The sequence below is a fragment of the Castor canadensis genome, chromosome 9 (genome assembly GCF_047511655.1).
Source record: "Castor canadensis chromosome 9, mCasCan1.hap1v2, whole genome shotgun sequence".
NCBI lineage: Eukaryota > Metazoa > Chordata > Mammalia > Rodentia > Castoridae > Castor > Castor canadensis.
In genome coordinates, this window is record NC_133394.1 from 14,093,956 (window position 1) to 14,114,424 (window position 20,469).

Genomic DNA, 20,469 nt, shown 5'->3' on the forward strand with positions numbered 1-20,469 from the left:
ATCCTAACACTCAGAAGAGTGATGCAGTAGAATCTCGAGCTCAAGGCCAGCCTGAACTACATTAGACCCGTGTCTCAAAAAAAAAAAACGTGAATCTGAAAAGGAAGACAAATGGGGGAGAAAACCAGGAAGAATGAGCCACAATCATGAGTTCATCAGGATCAAAAAGAGGGCAATGTGAAGGACAAAGAGCTTTGTTCTCCCCAGAGCTCAGTGATTTTCATGGACGCTGCTTTCCTACTGCATCCTTTAGTAACTTTCTCTATACCTGAGTTCCTGAAGGATTTCTGAAGAACTTCTTGCTCAGTTCACAGAGGTTGTGACATTTTATAAAGTAGAAACTCAAGAAAGAGGAAAGAGGCTTGAGGAGGAGGAAACAAGGCAGGTGAAGCTCACTGATTAAGAATCACCAGACCTTTGGAGTCCCTTTTCTCTCTCTTTTTCAGGGTGGGGAATCATTGCTTCCCTATATATGACAGTCCTAATGATATCCAGAATAAGAACACAGCCAGCGTGAAGAATGGATGCAAAGCAGCAAGGTCACAGAGAAGAATGTGGTGGCAAGAGTCAAGATCCTCACCTCCAGCTCCAGGGCATGGGGCAGACCCTTCTTCCCATAGCTCACTGGGTGTCTAGGGGAAAGACAAGGAACAGCAAATCTCTGGGAAGCTAATTGCCCATCTCCAGCTCTAGGGACCACAGGCTTGGAATATTTGGAACTTCCTGGGCTGATAGAATACCATAGCATTTAGAACAGCGTACATTTCTTAAGAGGCTGTGTTTTATTTATTGCCTGCATTTTCTTTTACTAGCAGAACTTATTAAAAAGAAGTCATTTGTGAGTACCTTGCACATGTACCAGATCCAGACTGCATTACTACGAGGTTTTAGCCAACACAGAAGATAGGTTGTTGACCACAAGGTCAATCAGGTTCTTTCTTGCATATACGTTTCTTATTCTTTTGAAAAGAATTGGGTTTGATGAATTATATTTTTTTAAAAAGGCAGTTTATTGAAAAGATTACTTTTTACTAAACCTGATAATTGTATAGCAGATAGTTTTATAATTCTTACGTGTTTGGTTTTTTTAACTTTGTTTTGTGTTGTGGTACTGGGGTTTGAGCTCAGGACCTCACACTTTAGAGGCAGGGGCTTTACCACTTGAGCCACACCCACAGGCCTTTGGGATATATACCACCACATCCCAGCCTCTTAAGCAGTTTTAAAGGCAGCAGTCCTCATGGGGTTCCATGGGGACACTGTAGGGAAACCTCCAGCCTTCAGTTTCCAAGCACTGGAACTGAAAAAAACAATCTCTTTGGAGATCTGGAAGCTTGAAGGTATCAACAGAAAAGAAAGCCAGAGCCCACTCAGTCCAACTCAGCATGGTCATTAGAAGGCAGGGCACTGTTCTATTTAAAAGCTTGGCAGTCACTTCTCTGAGGAATAGTTTGTGAAAAGCTGAGAATTTGTAAACTTTCTTCCTTGATCCAAAAAAACAAAGTAACACGGCTCTCTTTATCCCTAAAAATAGACTTGAGTTTGAAAAAGAAAAAGAAAAAAAAGGAAAATGTACTGAAACTGCTTGTCACATGGGAGGGCATGAGAGAACATTTTCATCTTTCCCTCAGTCTTGAACAGCCGCTGGTGCCTGGCTTCCACCCTGGAAGTTTATAATTATGCCCATGTTTTGGTGACAAGCAGGCACTAAAGTGACAGCAACTTGCTGTTTAATGAAGCTCCATCACTTCTAGCTGCACCATCCCAGGCAGGTGAATCCTGGGCTTCAGTTTCGTTGCCTATGAAACGGAAGAGCACGAGTCACACGCGCAGAGGTCTCAAGCCTTTTGCTGGTGTGATACATTCAATACTTGGCCCAGAACCCCAAAGTAAGTGCCAACGCGAGTGACATAGAGATTCATAAACACAGGCCAGGCAAGCACTCACAGGTGGTAGGGTCTCAGTGCGCTTGGGATATGGTACATGATTTGGAAACCCGTCCTTAAGAAATTCTTTAATTCTTTCAAGATCAGTCCTAAGCATTACATAGAGAGGGGAGGGGAGGGGAAGAAAAGGCAGTGCTTTGCTAAACAATTGTGCTTTCGGAGTATTTAAAACTACTAAGCTTTGTTTACATTATTTCCTAACCTCCTCTAATTTGGAGTAGCTGCTTGTTAGGACATCTCTTACCCTTGTGATTTCCAATGATAGAATAATTTCTTGGGCCATGGGCATAGATCAGTGGCAGAGTGCCAGCCTAGCATATGCAAGATCCTGGATTCCATTCTGAGCAAGGAAAGAAAGAAGAGAGGAGGGGAGGAGGACGTAAAGGGAGGGAGGGAAGAAGGAAGGCAGGGAAGGAAAAGCAGGCAGACAGGATGGAAGGAAGGAAGGGAGAGAGGGAGGGAGAGTGGGAGGGAGACAGAAATTGAAGGAGTAAGGGGAAAGGAAGGGAGGGAAAGAAGAGAGGAAGGAGGAGAGGGGAGGGAAACAAGGAAATCCAAAAATAATTTCATTTCTGCTTTGATCCTGGGTTATTCCACCTTGAATAGATGCCACATCTGATCTCAGAGCCATGACTCCCACCGTCTGCCTCCGACTGTACACTAAGGCTCCTCTTCAATTGGATGTCACTTTCCAGAAGGACCCCCCAATAATCCTTCATACCATCAGGAACTGGCAGCCAGGATAGCCTTCTCCATGCCCCAGGCCATTTCTCTATCTGTGGAGTTCCACATCCCAAATTCTTCTTTATCCTTTTGTAGGCAAGGATTTATTTTGGTAGCGTAATTTTATCTCCTCCGGTCAGGACATGGAAGTCTTCTGTTCTACTTCTGGAAGCGTATGATTGGTAACTGGGTGAACTGGCAGCCACTGTGCCCTGGGCCTCTGCCTAAATACACAGCACATTCTACTGTCCCCGGTCACTGTATATTAATAACTCACTTGTAGTTAGTAAGATTAACTCATATCCCTACCAATTTTCCTACCCCACCCCTGCACTTGCCTAAATATATTTAGAAACTTAAGTTAGCATAGGTCCTTTACAGAGGAAGGAGACAAGATTAGCCAGTTTAACATTTCTAGGATGTGTAATTCTACTTAAGCATAAGACATTAGAGGTAACACCAATAAGACATTTCTTTGAAACTAAACCTCACAGGGCAATGAAACACTTTAAAACTAGTTAAAACTAGCAACACTTCCAATTTTAATGAGTTGTGACATTAATCCATCTTTAAATGAGGGCGGCTGTGGTGGGACTTTATCTCTGACTCTAGCTTCTAGCATGCAGGAGACTGAGCAGGATGAAGTAAGAGACAGGAAATTTTTTTTGAGTAGAGAGACCTACATTCAAATCCTGGCTCCTGAACATCTTCCCTAGGTCGCTTCTGGAAAGTTCTCCAGATCCTCAGAGGCCAGATTTTCTCTCTGCAAAATGAGACACATCAGGCCCTCAAGTGCTACTCACCATAGCTGCCACCTCAGCTGAACCCTAATGAACAGTTCCTACTAACATGTCCAGGTATGCTAGTGTAGTGGTTTATTTTTTTTAATCTCTACTTGAAAAGTCACTGTAACCACCTTCAAGTTCAAAAGCCTTAAAGTTGTATGGTATGAAAGTTATCCTTCAATAAATTTGCCAAAAAAAAATTTGACTTAGAAAATGGAATCAAGTTCCCACAAATAATAGGAAGATGACTTTTAAACTAAAAAAATCTCAGTGTCTGTGCTATAGGTAACCAAGAAATAATGATTAAAGAACCTCATCCACCATTTTTCATGAGGTCATGAGCTCAAGACCTCCCTTATGTAGTCTGCCCTTAATCCAAACATTAATTGCTACTTTTGTCTCATAAGATTATCTTTATATTCATACTCTACATTGGGAAATAATTTGAAATACATAAAGAAGTATGTCCTCCTCGTGCTTTGATAAATAAGTATAATTAGTTTCAAAAATTTTACTTATGCATCATCATTAAATATTCTTATTAAATTTTAGGTTAAAACTTCAGTGTTTCTCCTAATGAAATAATTAATAGAGAAGAGTGCCTCATTTAAGAGTGTTAAGGCTCATGCTGGATGCTGGTGGCTCACACCTGTAATCCTAGCGACTTGGTGGCTGAGATGGGGAAGATGGTGGTTCGAGGCCAGCCAGGGAAAATATTTCATGAGAACCCCATCTAAATCAACCTGAAAACACACAGTGTTATACTCCTGCCATCCCAAGCTAAACAGCAGGCTAAGAACAGGAGGACCATGGTTCCAGGCCAGCCCAGGCAAAAAAAGTTCAAGAGATCCCCATAGTGGCTCACGCCTGTCCTCCCAGCTACCACGAAAGGCATAACAGAAGGATAGGTCCAGGCTGGCCTGGGGCAAAAGCAAGATCCTATCTCCAAAATAACCAGAGCAAAAAGGTTTGGAGGTGTGGCTCAAGGTGTGACTAGCAAGCATGAAGCTCTCAGTTCAAACTCTAGTACTGCCCAAAACAAAAACAACTCATGACTCCCACACCCACCATGTGCTCGTTCCCTTCTTCATCACGAGTGACCACCAGTTGCCATTCAACCAGTTGCTAAAGTAGAAAATCTTTTCTCATCTCACATCAGTGACATCAGCAAATCCCATTTCCTCTGCCCTCAAGCCATTTTTGATTTATCCATTTCTTTTCATCTCTTCTTGTCCTACCCTAGCCGAAGGCACACCCATCTCTTGCCTAGAGAACCACCACAACTTCCAGCTACCTCCATTCACCACTCTTGCCCTTGCTCCAGGTGATCCTCCACACAGCATCTAGGGCAATCTTAGAAATACAGATCAGTCGATGTTACTTCTCAGAATAAAATCTGCCCATGGTTTTCCAAGGCACTTAAAATCTAGGGTCTTTCTGGTGACTAAGTCCTGTCTCAGTGGTCCTCTTTCCTGGGCGGGGGGGGGGGGGGGGGGGGGGGGTGGTGCTTGGAATTTTATGGGCGTTTTTTATTGTCATAATAATTTGGAAGGGTGATTGCTTCTGGCAGTTGGATGTCCCAGACTTAGGGGATGGTTCTTCATCCCGTCTGTTAATCATTGTCTGAGATCAATATTTTATATAAAATGGCAACTCACATGGAATCTCCATCCAGGAATGTAACTGTTGTGTCAGTATGGAAAGCGAGATAGTTTGTTTTGTCCAGACTTTACCTAGAAATGTTCACCATTTCAGGAAACCACCTCATCATTAGAGAAGCCACCAGCCATCAAGTCACTATCACAATATACCTTCACAGGTGCGCTGGTCCTCCCTAACTGCTGACCCCTGAGCCTTTCCAAGTGGCAATGCAAGGTACTTTATTGTAATCTGCTTTTTAAAATTACCCCTTTAACAAGAATAAATTGTTGATTCATAATACCAGTTCAGGTGGGTTTTAAGCATAAATTTTAGACTAATCATATCCATTCTTTGAGAGACGAAGACACAGCTTATTTCCCAAAGCAAAGAGTATAGTTGTCATAACATTTTTAGGACAAAATAAATAGTAATGTGGGTCACACAGGAAAAGTCCCACTCTTAGGTCTTCACAAGAAAAACTGCACATCAATCTATCATAGGGAGCTAGAATTTCAGTTTTAATATCACCTTCTTGTTTTGTAAGGCGAATTAATTGGCTTTTACCTTCTTAATGTTTTTCTAATTTAAAAACAATTGTGGGGATTTATTTTAAAGCAGAAGGAAGATACCACAAAATACTGTTTTACAAAGGCACTGGGTCCCCTGGGGTTGAGAACCACTGTGCTGCGTGCTCTGGTTTTTTCTGCTTACATCTTTTGCCTTGCTTCACCCCACCCCAACTCAAACCCACAAACTCCCTCTGTGGCTCCCACTTGGAGGCTTTTGAACCAGCTGCTTATTCTCTCTTCCCAAGATACTCCTCCCTATTGGGGGCTCAGCTGGTGATTTCCTGAGCATCACCTACTTAGCTGACCACCTAACAGTAGTGGCCCTGTGGCATTCTCATGACCCTGAGGTCACCTAGAACTCTCTCTAGCATTTGTCACCTCATCCAAGACCTTTTGTCTCACACAGCAGTGTGTGCTCAGTGCCTCCAACATTGCCTGGTTGTAGAATGCATAAAGTAAGGCCAAGAAAAGCATCTGACTGGTAATATATAAATGACATTCCCAATTCTATAAAATATAGAACTTTAGAATTTGGATGGAGTTGTTTGCTTGTTTTTGCTCAGCCTGGCTCTGAACTCCTAGGCTCAAGCAATCTTCCTGTCTCAGCCTCCCAAGCAGCTGGGGCTCATTTCAGTGCATCTGGCTTGTAAAGTTTTGCATTATAAAATAAAAAGTTAAGACATCTGAAGCCACTTTGTGACATATTTGGCACCATTTTCACTGTTTCAGAGATGGCAAATTAGTGCTCACTGCAAGTAACCTTCACAATGTGGTTGCAAGCTCTTTTCTCACTGTGAGGTGTGGCATTTCTTAGATTAAAACATTCCAGACATGGCTATGGAGTCTAGATGTTTATATAAGTGATAATCTTGTTCACAAGGGGGTTAAAAACAAGGGCATAATGGATCAGCATGAGGTCAGAAAACCCCATTACCCATGAACAGCAATGTCATAGCCCTGTGGGTGCAGCTTTTTGGTGATACACATGCTTCACATGTGTGAGCCCCTGGATTCCATCCCCAGCACCAGAGAAAAAAAAAGATGTGAGAACATAAAGCTTCAGCAAGTGGACACATATCAAGAGCATCCAAAGGGCTAGAGGTGTGGCTCAAGCATCAGAACGTCTGCCAAGCAAGGGTGAAGCCCTTAGTTCAAGCCCCAGTACCGACAATAAACAAAAAAGAGTACACAAACAAAGCTAGCTGGGTAAACCATGTTCATGAACAGGCCCCCAGCCTCTCCATCTCTAATCCATTGGCCATTTTCCCCAGAGTGTGGCTCCTCCTGTCTTCTCCCCACATCCCCACACAGGACTAAACTCCAGACACACTGGAAAACCTGTCTTCCTCACTGGCTTTCCAACAACCAGCCTAAGAGGTCTTTCTCCTGCTCCCTAGAAAATTCCAGTTCATTCTTAAGAAGTACTGGTAAGGGTGTGGGGGTAGGGGTGTGGCTCAATGGTAGAGCATGTATTTAGCATGGGTAAGGCCCTGGGTTCAATCCACAGCACCACAAAACACAACAAAAAGCTTATTTTTGCATGACCTTTCCTGTGACCTCCCTGCCACCTATATGGGGCAGTGTTGGCAGCTGCTCTACTCTGGTCCCACAGCATATTACACCAGCAGTTTTTATGTCAGTTTTTCATCACTGTGACAAATACCCAAGAGAAACAATTTAAAAGGAGGGAAGCTTTACTTTGGCTCACAGTTTCAGAGGTTTACAGTCTGAGGTCAGCTGGAGTCATTGCTTTAGGCCTGAGGGGAGGCAGAACAGCATGGCGGTGGGAGTGTGTGACAGAGGCAGCTCACCTCATAGAAGCCAGGAAGCAGAGAAGAGTAATGGGAAGGGGCCTGGGCAAGATATAGCCCCCGATGATGTGCCCCAGTGACCTACTTCCTCCAGTTAGCTCCCACCTCCTAAACTTTCCAGCACCTTTCAAAATAGCACCACCAGCTGGGGACCAAGGCTTCCACACATGAGCCAGTGAGAATCATTTTATACTCAAGCCATAACACCTTCTCTGGCAATATATATTCCTTGTGTGATGTCCTAGTCAGACTCCCTCCCTCTCTAGCTGCTGTTTGATTCCAGGACTGTATCTCATTCCTCTTAGGGTCCCCAGTGCCATAGCAGAACTCAGAGACACTCAACAATGTTGTCTGATTGAACAAATAAACTCACCCAATGCTTGGCCACTTTTTCTGCAGGGGTAAGCTGATATCCCAGAAACCACTCTTTTAAATCTGCTTTTTATCCATTTAGAGTTGAACATGACTCCTTTATTTCCCATAGGGACGGCCCACGCAGCTTGAATGTGCCCTCTGAACTTTCTTTCATTGAGATTCTTAGGTTCTACCTCTTCAGAGTACTGGTTAGTAAAAAAACACAGATGATATGTGAAGGCAGGTTGCACGTTAAATGCAACATGATTTTTCTGAGGTTATTTGTGGCCATAACATTGTAATGGGGTTTCCAAAAGAGTGGAAGAAGATAAGGCCCAGCCTGGCTCATGATGAAGTCGAGGTGGCCCAGCATGCAGGCATATCGGAGAGCTCGAGGGACCAGGAAGATCTCAAAGCCCACGGGCCCTTGGGTCCGTATTAGGGTCAGAGGTTGAGACCCTGACGTTGCATATAAAATATGTATGTACCAAGGTGTACTTTCTCTGAAAGGGTGGGGAAGATGGGTCAATAGCTCTCATTAAATTCTTAAACCCATCTGTAACTATTAAAACCTAAGAGCAAGCCCAATATCCTCCCCCCATAAAGAAAACCCAAGCTGGACGCCGGGTGGCCCACATCTGTAATCCTAGCTGCTCAGGAGGATCGCAGTTCAAAGCCAGCCCCAGGCAAATAGTTAGCATGATTCTATCTGGAAAAAAAAATCTATCACAAAAAAAAGGGCTCGTGGAGTGGCTCAAGTGGTAAGAGGCACCTGCCTAGCAAGTGTGAGGCCGCACCAGTGCCACCAAAAAAACAGAAAACCTAAGCCTGAGTGGCTAAAGCGTCATAAATTGAAGGTAGCATTTTATTTATCCTAAGTTAAATATAATATCAAAGGCAAGGCTACCACTTCAAAACCAGGGGTAAATAATATTCTAATTACATTTGATCTCTGTTTTACATCAGATTACATAACTGTACTACAATACTTCCATTTTTTCCCCACAACACTTTGGACACACTCCTAAATTCCTTTTAAATTTGCACCACAGGTCAGAATGTAAATTTTATAATAAAATTACTAGCTGTGTTTGAGCTTTTAAAAGTGTAATTTCATAGGCTCTTGGTTTCTAAAATAGTGATAACTTGCTTTGTTTATATATGAGACAAAGCATTTAACTGTTTTGTTATTTGGTTTTCTCTGTAGCAAATTACAATCAGAAATTCTCTGGGAAATTCTTGTTCCAATTCCACTTTTATGCTTTTGGAAAGCAAAGCATCTCTGCTTCTTGGCTTGACATAAAAAAAAGGAGGTTGAGAATTTTTGTTGCTCAAGGAATACGGCCATCTTCAGAGCTACTGCCTTGGTGCAACTGCTGATAGTAGTGAGAAGAACAGTCTCATATCTGTTTTCTTGGCTTTTAAAGAATACTGAAGGAGAACAGGAAGTTTTTCCCAGGTTGCAATCCTGCCTACAGTAATTTTGTTACCAGCGGTGAAAGCTGGGGAGGTCTCAAAAGAAGAGACAGCCCAGATAGAGACATCTATCCATTATCAGATTCTCGTCACCAACCAGAGAAAGAATTCAGAGACAGATAAGTAAGGAATTGGGAGAAAGTTTTATTACAGAGTGAAAGTACACACCTGAGGGAGGTTAGCTTAGGCAGATAGGTAGACATGAGCAGGTACGAGTTCCGTTTCCCTTCCAGGAGGCAGAACCATAAAACCCCAGATGGCCCACACCCTGGACCAGTGATTGACATAATAGCCCTAGCTCCTTCTTATGGAGCTCAGACCCGTTTTGAGGTCGGGCTTGCCCCTGGAGAGGGTAGTGACTGATAGAACCTTCCACTGGCAGCACTGCAATGGGAAGGGCAAAGAGGATCAAATGAGCAGGCGAATAACTTGCATACTGGGAAACTGCTGGGTGGTGTCAGACTATTTGGGGAGGAGCTACAAGAGAGGGTGTCCATTTCTTCTCTTTAGTTGCACCTCCCTGTTGGATAAAGCCACAGCCACAACAGCTTCCATTTTGTTTGCCTTTCTAATCACTTTGCTATCTTTCTATTCCTTGTGGGTCCTTTGCCATACCTGGGGCATCCTCCTAATCTTAGGTATTGTACCCAAGACCTGAGGACAACCAGGGGTAATAGGGATGAGTGAGGACATTCTCACAGGAGACTTACACTCACAGGGGTGAGTCAGCTCGTCTTATGGGTAAACTTTGGAAAGGGGGGCTAAGTTAGGGAAAAATGCAGGGAACTTTTGAAATGGGTCAGGGTTTTTCTAGAACACAGTTTCCCCCCCCTTTTCTGTCTTTTACATGAGGTTTTGGGGTGTGTCCTGGGTCAGATGCATGATGGGAACAGCTAATTCAGTAAGGCTAGTGATATGGAGATGCCATTAAAATGAAACAAAGAGCACTTGGTGGGTCATGTTGGTCCCACCAGTGTGGGTGGTCTTGTTTTTCACTGCTTGAGTGGTCACATGTCTGATTGTAATGTAGCTCTGTTTTTGCATCAGTTGTGCAGCCAATGCCACTTAAAGCTTGGTTTTATTGCTGAAACATCTCACTCACTCCCATGTTCCAATGGAGTAAGTGAGGGAGCAAAAAAAATGCCATCTGCTGAGGAGCTCAAGGAGATACCTCACTATTATGAAAACGCTAGGAATCTGTCCTTGCTCCCTTAGGAACTCCTTACCAAAAGAATAATATATCTCTGAAGGAAGAAGGGAGGAAGGAAAGAGACGGGGGCATTATGCAAATATAGTAAAATAAAGCATTAGCTTTATGCACGTAGAAGGGATAAATGCATGTAAATTGTAAGAGTAGAAGAGAGCAGAGAACCAGAGCAGGAGGACTGGCTCTGAATGAAAACCCCAGCCAGGGACAGAGAGGAGAAAGAAGGAAGAGGAGAAGAAAAAGGAGGGGGGGAGGACAGGAGGGAGGGGAGAAGGAAGAAGAGGAGGAGAGGAAGAAAGAGAGGTATAGGATGAGGGAAAGGGGGAAAAAGGAGAAGCACTCCTTCAATTTCCAGTCATTCACTCAGGTATGCAAGCATTTCTTCAGCATGTTATTGAGACTGCTCTGGCAAGAGTCCAGATTTCATCTAGCCTTGCAGCAGGGCTGCCAGGAAATCGCAATGAGGAAGTAAAGCCTGGGAAGCTTCCAACGAGAGCCTTAATCACCTACAATATGTGGTTATGTTCAAACAGTACTGGGACTGCTGGCAAAATGGTCCCTTTCCCCTCAAGTTCCATCACATGGCCATCAGGTGACATTTCCTTTGTGCCAACTGTGAGATGGTGGGCAAAGGTAGCCAGCCTGAGAAGGCACTCTGGAGACAGACACTCTGGTATTGACTATTGCTTCTAGTATTCTTTCCCAGTGTCCAGGCTGGCTGTGCAGTACTATGCTGAATTGCCACATTGGCCCCCAAATATGAGTGTTGGAGTTTAATTGTAGATGTAGGTAATTGCAGACATAGTTGGGCAATAGTTTACTGAGGGGTAATCCTGAATTCCAGTCATAAGCAACATGCTCACTACAGAGTTCTCTGGCCTTTTATCCTTTCCATATTCCATATCACTCTCTGTTTTTGTTTGGGAGTTTTTTTCTTTCTTTCTTTTTTGTACAAATACAATTGTTTAAATTTTTGCAAAAATAACATGCATTTGATTCATTAATAATCAGATAGTATAGAAACAAAATAACAATCATGAGCTCTTTCCCCCTTGTCTTTAATTTTGTTGCCCTCAGGCAAATCATCACTAACATTTGCTTTGTTTTTCTTTTGGTTTCCATCATCAGGGCTCTAAATAATAAGTTTCTGTTTCTATTTCTGGTTTATTAACTCTAGACCTTACGTATTGATTTCCTCCTGTGATAAAGGATTTAGCTAACTTACAAGGCTCCCACATCCCCTTCCTGCTTACTCCCAGGAGAATAATTTTATGATTCTCAATTCCTTCCTTGACCTTCTTCATGTTTTTGAACAATACTGCTCCATTTCTTGTTCCATCAGTTGTACACAGTTCCTCATAACTGTCTACTCTCTGAGATACAAGGTTTCTACCTTGCCTCAACTTCTCCTCCCAACCTCTTCACCCCATCTGTGTATCATGGCAAGGCTGATGGGATTTACGCCAGGTTCCTTTAACTTAACTGAGTCTGAGTCTCCTATGATTTGCCCACACAGGTTGAGTCTAAGTGTTCCAAGTGAATAAACAGCCTTCACACCATCATGGTGGTGTAAAGGGTTCATCTAGAGTCTGGTGGTGCGCTCTGGTGATCGTTCCTCTTCTGTTGTTTCAATATCCTAACAGCTCAGCCCCTCAACAGAAAATATCTTGATAGTCAAGTTGAAATGCATTTTTCTTTGCATATTCTACCATGTAATTAAAATGATACTTCATTTCAGTTTGTTTTGTAGACTTTCAGATAATGAGGTTTTTTTCTTATGGTTTCTGGCCAGTTTGTTTTGTTGTTATTTTGAGATAGGCTCTCACGATGTAGCCCAGTCTGGCCTCAAGCTCACAGTCTCCTGCCTCAGCCTCCCAAGTGCTGGGATTACAGATGTGCACCACCACAGGTATATACTACCTTGTCCCATATCCTGATTCCTTTTCTATTCCCTCATTCAGTGCCTCCTTTGATATGTCAACTTGGCAAACCTAGAATCTTAGTTATCCACGCAATTTAGGTGTTGCTGGGGACAGGATTTTGAAGATGTAAAGTCAGCTGGTTCTAAGTTAAAGAAATTAAAAGGAGTAAGCCTGACTTAATCTTTTGCAAAGCTTTACAAATAGGTCTGATGTTTGTCTGACAGAGAAAAAGAAATTCCACCTGTGAACAATGGCTTAGCCTGTGCCAGTGATTTCACACTGACATGATCTGCCCTTCTTGACAAATTGGTCTAAGGATTTCAGACTTGGTAGCCAATTCCTTGTATTAAATCTATCTATATCTATCTATCTATCTATCATCTATCTATCTATCTATCTATCTATCTATCTATCTATCTATCTATCATCATCTTTCTATGTTTTATCTATCTGTCTTGCCATCGTCAGTCTTCCCTAGCCTCCTAGTGGTTCTGTTCTCCATGAACCTTGACTGATAATTTTCCCCTCTGTTCCTTTAGTACATATAGGAGTTTTGTCAATATGTCCAAAACACTATCAAGGCTTCCAGACCCCATTTGCTCTGGAGCCCTCTCTCTAAGCACTGTCTCTTTCCTCCTCCTCCTCCCCACATAAATTGCTCTGTAAGCCTGAACAGCTGCCTTCCCAGGACTTCCCTTTATTGTTCTTTTGGGGTGGTCCTACATTTCCTGGACTCCATGTCACCCTCTTCATTGGTTTACTTTCTCATTTTGTTAGTGATAAGCTAAAAGTTATTTTCCAAAAGAAACAAATACCATCAGTGACACCAATGATCACCATTTATTTAATACATAGTCTGATTTGTGTCAGATACTGTGCTGGGTGCTTGAGATGGAATGATGAGGAAAACCAGATGTAATTCCTGCTTTTGTGGAGTTCACAGTCTTGTCAGGGCCACAGTTGTATCTGTGGTCAGTGCTTTGCAGGAACAACCCATCAGTCTCTGAGGGCCAGTAGGGGTTGCTGACCAAGACTAAAGGGTAGAGAAGGCTTCTGTGGGAATTGACTTAATAATAGAATGATTTTTAATAAATGCCATTTTGTATTTTATAAGCACACATCTATATTATTATTGTATAGATAGGTTTGATCAAATGTATACTACATAAGAGAAGGTGGAGTTCATTTGAGGTATCAGGAGACCTGGAGACTTTTAATTTCAGCCACTCAAGTTAACTTCCTGGATGGGATTTTTCCCATCTGTCAAATGAGGAGGCCATACCTAGATATAAAAATATCTCTCAAAATATGTATGTTCAAAATAAAAGTCAAGTGTGTATTAAATGCCTTCCCCTAAGAAAGAATTCTGCTCAGATCAGGTGTGTATACTTTCCAATTCTAAAAAGGATTAGGAATTTGAGAAATATTTTTCACTAATTATTATTGACCATTTGTGTGTGTGTATGTACACATTTGTGTGTACATACACATTTGGAGAGAGAGAAAAGAAAACAACTAGGCATGTGTACATAGGATACAGAAATAGCCACAAGCAGTGACTCATGCCTGTAATCCTAGCTACTCAGGAGCTACTCAGGAGGCAAAGATCATGAGAATCAGTTCAAAGCCAGCCCAGGGCAAATAGTTTGGGAGACCCTATCTTGAAAAAAAAAGTCACAAAACAAGGGCTGGCAGAGTAGCTGAAGTGGTACAGTGCCTGCCGAGCAAGCATAAGGCCCTAAGTTCAAACCCTTGCACCCCCTCCTCCAAAAAACATATAGAAATATGTTTCTCTTTCAACTTAAAATGATCTCATATTAACAAATACACATTTTCTTATTTCTAGGAGTTGTGAAGAGAATTTCAAACAAGTATTTTTTGAGCATTAGATATTCCATTGGAACTTTTGTTCCTGGCTTCATTACAAACTAAAAATTTCTAAAATGTTAATTTATTTATTTATTTTTTTTAATCCTCTCTTTTTTTTTTTCATTTTTCTTTTATTATTCATATGTGCATACAAGGCTTGGTTCATTTCTCCCCCATGCGCCCACCCCCTCCCTTACCACCCACTCCCACCCCCTCCGTCTACCCCCCTCAATACCCAGCAGAAACTATTTGCCCTTATTTCTAATTTTGTTGAAGAGAGAGTATAAGCAATAATAGGAAGGAACAAGGGGTTTTGCTGGTTGAGATAAGGATAGCTATACAGGGAGTTGACTCACATTAATTTCCTGTGTGTGGGTGTTACCTTCTAGGTTAATTCTTTTTGATCTAACCTTTTTTCTAGTTCCTGGTCCCCTTCTCCTATTGGCCTCAGTTGCTTTTAAGGTATCTGCTTTAGTTTCTCTGTGTTGAGGGCAACAAATGCTATCTAGTTTTTTAGATGTCTTACCTATCCTCATATCTCCCTTGTGTGCTCTCGCTTTTATCTTGTGATAAAAGTTCAATCCCCTTGTTGTGTGTGTTTGCCCTTGATCTAATGTCCACATATGAGGGAGAACATACGATTTTTGGTCTTTTGGGCGAGGCTAACCTCACTCAGGATGATGTTCTCCAATTCCATCCATTTACCAGTGGATAACATTTCGTTCTTCTTCATAGCTGCATAAAATTCCATCGTGTATAGATACCACATTTTCTTAATCCATTCGTCAGTGGTGGGGCATCTTGGCTGTTTCCATAACTTGGCTATTGTGAATAGTGCTGCAATAAACATGGGTGTGCAGGTGCCTCTGGAGTAACCTGTGTCACAGTCTTTTGGGTATATCCCCAAGAGTGGTATTGCTGGATCAAATGGTAGATCGATGTCCAGCTTTTTAAGTAGCCTCCAAATTTTTTTCCAGAGTAGTTGTACTAGTTTACAGTCCCACCAACAGTGTAAGAGGGTTCCTTTTTCCCCGCATCCTCGCCAACACCTGTTGTTGGTGGTGTTGCTGATGATGGCTATTCTAACAGGGGTGAGGTGGAATCTTAGTGTAGTTTTAATTTGCATTTCCTTTATTGCTAGAGATGGTGAGCATTTTTTCATGTGTTTTCTGGCCATTTGAATTTCTTGTTTTGAGAAAGTTCTGTTTAGTTCACTTGCCCATTTCTTTATTGGTTCATTAATTTTGGGAGAATTTAGTTTTTTAAGTTCCCTATATATTCTGGTTATCAGTCCTTTGTCTGATGTGTAGCTGGCAAATATTTTCTCCCACTCTGTGGGTGTTCTCTTTAGTTTAGAGATCATTTCTTTTGATGAACAGAAGCTTTTTAGCTTTATGAGGTCCCATTTATCTATGCTATCTCTTAGTTGCTGTGCTGCTGGGGTTTCATTGAGAAAGTTCTTACCTATACCTACTAACTCCAGAGTATTTTCTACTCTTTCCTGTATCAACTTTAGAGTTTGTAGTCTGATATTAAGATCCTTGATCCATTTTGAGTTAATCTTGGTGTAGGGTGATATACATGGATCTAGTTTCAGTTTTTTGCAGACTGCTAACCAGTTTTCCCAGCAGTTTTTGTTGAAGAGGCTGTCTTTTCTCCATCATATATTTTTAGCGCCTTTGTCAAAGACAAGTTGGTTATAGTTGTGTGGCTTCATATCTGGGTCCTCTGTTCTGTTCCACTGGTCTTCATGTCTGTTTTTGTGCCAGTACCATGCTGTTTTTATTGTTATTGCTTTGTAATATAGTTTGAAGTCAAGTATCGTGATACCTCCAGCATTGTTCTTTTGACTGAGAATTGCCTTGGCTATTCGTGGCCTCTTGTGTTTCCATATAAATTTAACAGTAGATTTTTCAATCTCTTTAATGAATGTCATTGGAATTTTGATGGGAATTGCATTAAACATGTAGATTACTTTTGGGAGTATCGACATTTTTACTATGTTGATTCTACCAATCCATGAGCATGGGAGATCTCTCCACTTTCTATAGTCTTCCTCAATCTCTTTCTTCAGAAGTGTATAGTTTTCCTTGTAGAGGTCGTTCACATCTTTTGTTAGGTTTTCACCTAGGTATTTGATTTTTTTGAGGCTATTGTAAATGGAATTGTTTTCATACATTCTTTTTCAGTTTGCTCATTGTTAGTGTATAGAAATGCTAATGATTTTTCTTTGTTGATTTTATATCCTGCTACCTTGCTGTAGCTATTGATGATGTCTAGAAGCTTCTGAGTAGAGTTTTTTGGGTTTTTAAGGTATAGGATCATGTCGTCTGCAAATAGGGATATTTGCAGTTTCTTTACCTATTTGTATTCCTTTTATTCCTTCTTCTTGCCTAATTGCTCTGGCTAGGTATTCCAGTACTATGTTGAATAGGAGTGGAGATAGTGGGCATCCTTGTCTGGTTCCTGATTTTAGAGGGAATGGTTTCAGTTTTTCTCCGTTAAGTATAATGCTGGCTGTAGGTTTGTCATATACAGCTTTTATAATGTTGAGGAACTTTCCTTCTATTCCTAGTTTTCTTAGAGCTTTTATCATGAAATGGTGTTGGATCTTATCAAAGGCTTTTTCTGCATCTATTGAGATGATCAAGTGGTTTTTGTCTTTGCTTCTGTTAATGTGGTTTATTACATTTATTGATTTTCATATGTTGAACCACCCCTGCATCCCTGGGATGAAGCCTACTTGGTCATGGTGAATAATCTTTTTGATGTGTTGCTGAATTCGGTTTGCCATTATTTTGTTGAGGATTTTTGCATCAATGTTCATTAAGGAGATTGGCCTATAGTTCTCCTTTTTGGAGGTGTCTTTCCCTGGTTTTGGGATAAGTGTAATATTGGCCTCGTAAAATGTGTTTGGCAGTTTTCCTTCCCTTTCTATTTTGTGGAACAGTTTAAGGAGGGTTGGTATCAGTTCTTCTTTAAAGGTCTGATAGAATTCAGCAGAGAATCCATCAGGTCCTGGACTTTTCTTTTTTGGGAGACTCTTCATTGCTGCTTCAATTTCATTTTGTGTTATAGATCTATTTAGGTGGTTAATATCCTCTTGGTTGAATTTTTGATGGTCATAAGTATCTAGAAATTTGTCCATTTCTTCAAGATTTTCAAATTTATTGGAATTTAGGTTCTCAAAGTAGTCTCTGATGGTTCCCTGGATTTCCGTGGTGTTTGTTGTTACAATCTCACCTTTTGCATTTCTGATTTTATTGATTTGGGTTTTTACTCCCCTTATTTTAGTCATATTTGCCAGGGGTCTGTCAATCTTGTTTATTTTTTCAAAGAACCAGCTTTTTGTTGATTCTTTGTATGTTTTTTTTTTTTTTTTGGTCTCTATTTCATTAATGGTGGTCCTTATTTTTATTATTTCTCCCCTTCTGTTTGTTTTGGATTTTGCTTGTCCTTGTTTTTCTAGGAGTTTGAGATGTAGCGTTAGGTTATTGATTTGAGATCTTTCTGTCCTTTTAATATATGCACTCATGGCTTTAAACTTTCCTCTTAGGTCTGCCTTTGCTGTGTCCCATAGGTTCTGGTTTGTGTTTTTGTTTTCATTAACTTCCAGGAAGCTTTTAATTTCCTCTTTTATTTCATTGATGATCCATTGATCATTAAGCAATGTGTTGTTCAGCTTCTCATTGTTTGCATATTTTCCGATGTTGTTTTTGTTGTTGAATTCTAGTTTTAATGCATTGTGATCATATAGAATGCATGGAATTATTTCTATTTTCTTATATTTTTATTTGCTGAGGCTTGCTTTGTTCCCTAAGATGGATCTATTTTGGAGAAAGTTCCATGGGCTGCTGAGAAGAATATATTGTGCAGATGTTGGATGAAATATTCTATAGACATCAGCTGGGTCCATTTGATCTATGGCATGATTTAGTTCTAGAATTTCTTTATTGATTTTTTTGTTTGGATGACCTATCTATTGGTGATGTGGAGGTATTAAAGTCTCCCACTACCACTGTATTGGAATCTATATGTGCTTTTAAGTCCTTTAAAGTATGTTTTATGAAATTGGGTGCACTGAGATTGGGTGCATATAGGTTGATAATTGTTATTTACTTTTGGTGTGTTTCTTCTTTTATTAGTATGGAGTGTCCTTCTTTATCTCATTTGATTAATGTAAATTTGAAGTCTACTTTGTCTGAGATAAGTATTGCTACTCCTGCCTGTTTTGGGGGTCCATTTGCTTGGTAAACCTTCTTCCAGCCTTTCACGCTAAGCCACTGTTTGTTTCTGTCAATGAGGTGGATCACCTGTAAACAACAGATTGTTGGATTTTCCTTTTTAATGCATTTTGCCAAATGGTGTCTTTTGATGGACGATTTGAGTCCATTGACATTCAGTGTTAATATTGATAGGTATGTGATGATTCCTGTCATTTAGATGTTTTTGTTGTTTAAGGGTTTGAGTGTGTGCAGCTGAATCATTATTACTATCTGATCCCTTGTCTTTTCTTCTCCCATGCTTTGATATTGCCTGTCCTCTCATGGTTTTGTTTGCTTTCATTTTCCATGTGCAGAATTCCTTGGAGAATCTTTTATAGTGGTGGTTTGGTGGTCATATATTGTTTTAGTTTCTGCTTATCGAGGAATACTTTTATTGCTCCATGTATTTTGAATGATAGCTTTGCTGGGTAGAGTATCTTAGGGTTGAAGTTATTGTCATTCAGTGTCTGGAATATCTCACTCCATGCCCTTCTTGGTTTTAAGGTTTCTATTGAGAAATTTGCTGTGATTTTTATGGGTTTACCTGTATATGTTACTTGTTTTTTCTCTCCTACTGTCTTCAATATTCTTTCTCTGTTCGCTGTGCTTGTTGTTTTAATGATAATATGTTGTGTGCAAGTTTTATTTTGGTCAAGTCTGTTTGGTGTCCTGGAAGCTTTCTGTTCCTGAATGGGCATAACTTTCTCTAGATTTGGGAAATTTTCTGTTATTATTTCATTGAATATGTTACAAATCCTTTTTGCTTGGACCTCTTTTCCTTCTTCAATGCCATTATTCTCAGGTTTAGTCTTTTGATGGGGTCGGTGAGTTCCTGCATATTCCTTTTGTAGGTCTTGAGTTGTTTGACTAATAGTTCTTCAGTTTTTCCTTTAATTTCTTTGAGTTTATCTTTGAGTTCTGATATTCTGTCTTTTGCGTGTTCTATTCTGCTGGAGTGGTCTTCCACTGTGTTTGTTTTTCTGTTTCATTCTTCTTTCTGAGGTTTTCCATGTCATGGGTCACTTCCTCTTTAATATTGTCTACTTTCATCTTTAATTCATTTATCTATTTTTGGTGTTCTCTGTTTCACTTTGGTATTTATTTAGGGCTCCTATGAGTTCATTTATTTGTTTCTGTGTCTTTTCATATTCTTTATTTTTGGTGTCTTGAAATTTCTTGAGTGCATCTTTTATGTTTTGATTAACCAGGTCTAGTATCATCTCCGTGAAATTCTGAGTGATCACTTGTAGGATTTCTTCTTTGAGGATGTTTTTGTGGACACTGTTGGGTTCATTTATCTTTGTTTTGTTGGAGTCCAGAGCTGGGTATCTGTTTTCTTTATTTCCCTCTGAATCCTGTATTAAATTATTTGGGGTGGGGTGGAGAATGGTTTTCATCCCTTTTTCTTCTTCCCATCACTCCACTTGTTTCTGTGCAACTATGTTTTTGATAAGCTGGTTGGTTTTTCCAGTCACCTGTTTTCTTTCCCTTGATTTAATTTTTGTTTTGTGGCTGTCTTGGGTTTTTGGCTAGGTTGGTGTGCTATTTCTGACCCCGGTCTGGGTATAATTTAGTATTAATTAATTCACAGGTTTAATACGTGACCAGTAGTTTATATGTTATATAGGAGACCCCTTGGTGGTACTACCTGTAAGCTGTGGGATTTGGGGGGTTAATGTTTGTAAGGCTAGCTATAGAAATTTGGGGAGTTGGATAGGGTGGCACTAAGGGGGGAAGTGGGAAGTGGGGTGGGTGAGTCGGGGAAGCAGTGTATGGGCTGCTGGTTTTTGTGGTCCTTGTGTGTGTTTGGGTGTATTTCTGTTGTTGTAGTAGAGGGTTGCAGCGGTTTGGGGTTGTTATGTTAGGGGTTGCAGGGGTTTGGGGTTGTTGTGTTAGGGGTT